The 4,194-nt window shown below is 38.7% G+C and overlaps 1 protein-coding gene across 3 annotated transcripts in view; it reads right to left on the bottom strand.

The window, feature by feature from the left end:
* The window catches only part of LOC140463053 (phosphoprotein associated with glycosphingolipid-enriched microdomains 1-like), a 108,724-nt gene that overhangs the window by 47,032 nt on the left and 57,498 nt on the right, over positions 1 to 4,194 (bottom strand). The gene's annotated exons all lie outside the window — the stretch shown is intronic.

Below are 4,194 nucleotides of genomic sequence, written 5' to 3'. Positions count from 1 at the left end.
TGCTGGTTCAGGTCTGTATCATGATATCATACCCAAACTCTTTTAAAATAAAGTTTATTATCTGTACATATACAAATGACACTCTTATATTTGAAAACATTTCTGATTCTTGTTCATGTTTTCTAATTCCACGTTGCTGTTCAACAAATGTTCCACGTGGATTGAGACAAATTATTGTGATTGCAGAGAATGGCTCAGTATATTATACAGAACTCACTCTGTATAGAAGACATTGTATTCATTAGAAAACTCAAGATCATTACTGTGATTGCCGCTCCCTTGAAACTGTCACAAAATGTGATGTCAATTTTACAAACTGTTAACTCACTCATGAAATTTGCAGCCAACAAGGTTGGGCTGAACAAGAAATGTAGATTATTTAACGGCTGTAATTATGTGGCCTTCAGTGAGCAGCAGATGGCTTCGAAGAACATTTTCATATGAAGTATGAAAGAAACAATTATTATCTCCTTATAGACAAAAACAGAATTCCATGTGATAATGTAAAAATCAAATGTTGCCTTTACAGACTGTATGAGCTGAACTGTGGCACTAAAGAGCCAGTAAATACCTCATTTGGAACCCCTACCAAAGACCGCAATTAATGAGGGGTTTGCTGACTGAACAGATGCTGGGAATTATGAACCTCTTTTAAAAGTTGCTGTCTTCAATGCCAATTAATATTTGTTTAGTCTTGCTCAGTGGGAAAAACTGAGTCAATCAACCTTAAAATGCAACTATTATGTTCAGAGTTTGCGTTAAATACAAAGTAAAAGTACTGACAATGTTTCTCTTCTCCTTTACTCTCAAAGCCTTAACTTATTTACATTGCTTTCATTGCCATGTCCCTGATGTGCATCTCACTGTTAACTGCCATTTATGCATCTGCCCCTACTGCCTAGTGTGATTCTAAAATAATATTGCTTCTGTTGAAACTAAGATGTGGTCTTGTTAACTGATTTAAGGTGCAGTCATTATTTAATTAGTTCTGAGAGTTCACAGTTTGATCTTCTAGTGGTAAACCAACTTATCCCACCGAGGTAGATTTTGACTTTGCAACATGCTGTAAAACAAATGGTAGAGATATGGCGATTCACTTTACATATTTCCTAAAATTTTACTTTAATTGGCTTCAATGGAAGTAATGTGACTCCAGAAACACAAACATGTGGTTGATTCTCCACTGCCATCTGGGAAATTAGGGATAGATAATAAAAGCTGGCTCAGAGTAACACTCACATCTCATGAACTAATAAAAGAACAAAAAAAGTCCTGTCAAGAGGTCCATTAGATCTGATACCTATTATTTGAATAAACTCTCATTCCCTAAAAGATTCTACATGCTGCCAAGCGAAGTGATTAGATTGATTACTGAAATAAAAGTAATTACAAAATGGACCACGTGATAGATGGACATTGTAATACATGAGAGTGTGGAAATTAGTCTTCATACTGCACACAAACATACAACCTTATTCGTCTGGAACAGAAGTAGGCCATTCAGTCTTTAAGGAGGAGAAATTGAGGACTGCAGATGCTGGAGATCAGAGTGGAGAATGTGGTGCTGGAAAAGCACAGCAGGTCAAGCAGCGTCCGAGGAGCAGGAGAGTTAATGTTTTAGGCAAGAGCCCTTCAACAGGAAAAACATTCCTGATGAAGGGCTGTTGCCTGAAACATTAATGCTCCTGCTCCTCGGATGCTGCCTGACCTGCTGTGCTTTTCCAACACCACACTCTCGACTCAGTCTTTAAGCCATCTGCGTGGGTTTACTCTGGGCGCTCCGGTTTCCTCCCACAATCCAAAGACGTGCAGATCAGATGAATTGGCCATGCTAAATTGCCCATAGTGTTAGGTACATTAGTCAGAGGGAAATGGGTCTGGATGGGTTGCTCTTCGGAGGGTCGGTGTGGACTGGTTGGGCCGAATGGCCTGTTTTCACACTGTAGGGAATCTAATCTAATCTATTCTGCCATTTAATAAGATCATTGTTGACCTATTTGTGTTTTGAATTTCACATCCCCATATACCCTCGACAATTTCCGATTTCCCTGCCTTATAATAGCTTTTCTACTTCTAACTTTAAAATATTCAATGAATATCCAATCCTCCACAGTCTCTGAGGCAGAGGGTTCCAAGATCACAAAATCATCTGTAAGAAAAGAATTCCATCATCACCAATGACTCACCATTACTTTTTTCAAGGCAACTGGGATTTTGCAACAAGTGCTGGCCCAGCCAATGGTGCTCAAATGACATGAATGAACTAATTAAAAAAGGAAAGTCTGAAAACAGTGGCTCCTAATTTTTCAACAGTGCTCCCCACTTTTGGACTGACCCACTAGATAAACATCCTTTCCCCGTCCATCTTGGCAAGACTTTGGAGGATCATATAAATTTAAATTAAATGAACCCTCATTCTTCTAAACTGTAATGGAAAGGAGTCCAGCCTGTCCAATCTTTCCATTCCCTGCTGACAAGCTGCATGGCTTTGTGTCTGCACTGAACAGCATGGCAAGACAGAAGTTCTTTGGGCCTTTAAAGCTGAAGAAGAAATTCAAAAAAGGCAAGGCAGGGATGCTGTGAACATCCAGTCAGTGCAAAGTTGGTGAGTGCTAAGGTAAAGAGCGAACAGCCCTGACACTCCCTAGCCAAGTCAGTAAACTGAGCAGCTATCACTACACTTTAATGCGTCCTCGCAGCAGCATTGCAAAGAAAGGTGCTGGTGCATTGAGAGTACAGCATGGCAGTGTAGAGGCAAACAGTCAGTGGATTGGAGATGTGCCATGATATAGTGAGACTGGGTGCTGATCAGGTGGCAATCTCTGTCGATGTGGGGTGCATGCAGCTACTGGTCATGCCTGAAATATTAGAGATGGGTGTCCAGAGAAACCAGCGGTGAGACGGAGTTGCCAGGTACTCACTCAGACTTTCATGTCAGGCATTCTCAGTGTTTCATTTTTATAGCTGTGACAGCTTGCATGTTAATGAGGTGAGCTTAAGTAATAATAAGGGTGGTAATGAGTGATGATCCCTGATAAGAGATGACTTGCCAGATACTGGAATCTTATCTCAACCTCCAGGACGTGATTTGAAAATGTGACATTTTGATTCCAGTTATGTTCCAAGACATTAGAATACTCCATCCATCTTTTAACACACCATCTGCACATTTTATAGTTTTAAAAATTGATCTATCTTTATTTTAGCTTCCATTCTAATCCAGCCAGTATCATTTTGACACTTGAAAATTGAAATTATAACTGAAGAAATATTAAATATCTTTAACCTTCTGCTTTGGAGTGTGAGAGAATACTTTCAGTGATTGACAGCTTTACCCAGCTTGCTGATATCACCACTACTGCAGGCCAGGGCACCTCCTTGGCATGGTGCCAGATTTAACCTGCTGCCAGGAAAGGTGAAAACCATGCCATAGAGATCACTAGATCATTGCAGGCAGCTTTCCAAACAAGCAGCAGTGGGTACTGTTGCTTGCCACTGACTGTAAAATGTACTTGGAGATTTTAGCTCATTATTTACCTGAGATTTCCTTGACTACTAGGGTCAGCAAATCTGTCAAGTTTACTCTGGCATTTCTTTTAACTGCATAAACTTCACACATTAAGAATTTGAACTGGAACAATATAAATATAGATCAGAAGAGATTTCAGGTGGGTATCAGTAGGACATTCCTTTCTTATGTTGTATAACAGTGCCCTCAGGTGGCTATCATTAATTCTTATTAACACTGAGACATCCAGAATCAAAATTATTGATGAGATCCTAATCTTCATTCACCTTAAAGAAAGAAAGAATAATAGTTTTTTTAACACAACTATTATTAAATAACATGGGAGAAAATCCAGATATTTTTATACATAGCAATACAAAACAGTATTTTTACTTTCAGACCTCATATGTATCTTTAATTCATTTTTACCTTTTACAAAAAAAACTTTCTTAGCTACCTCAGATCAACCCAGACAATCAACTGGCTTCTTGGTCAGTTAATTTGCGTATCGTAACTTCTTGGCTTTTAAAATCATCAATTCATTGACTTTTCTCCAACTTAAGGGCAATTCTATTCTAATTACAGATTAAATGCTGGTCTTCTCTGTGACACCCACATGCCATTAAAGAATAAAAAAAACCTTATTTGCCAAATGCCTAGGAGCTTATAAATATTTCAATTGATAT

The sequence above is a fragment of the Chiloscyllium punctatum genome, chromosome 37 (genome assembly GCF_047496795.1).
Source record: "Chiloscyllium punctatum isolate Juve2018m chromosome 37, sChiPun1.3, whole genome shotgun sequence".
Classification (NCBI taxonomy): Eukaryota; Metazoa; Chordata; class Chondrichthyes; order Orectolobiformes; family Hemiscylliidae; genus Chiloscyllium; species Chiloscyllium punctatum.
Note: the sequence above shows the minus strand (reverse complement) of the source record. Positions and strands in the feature narration are given on the sequence as shown.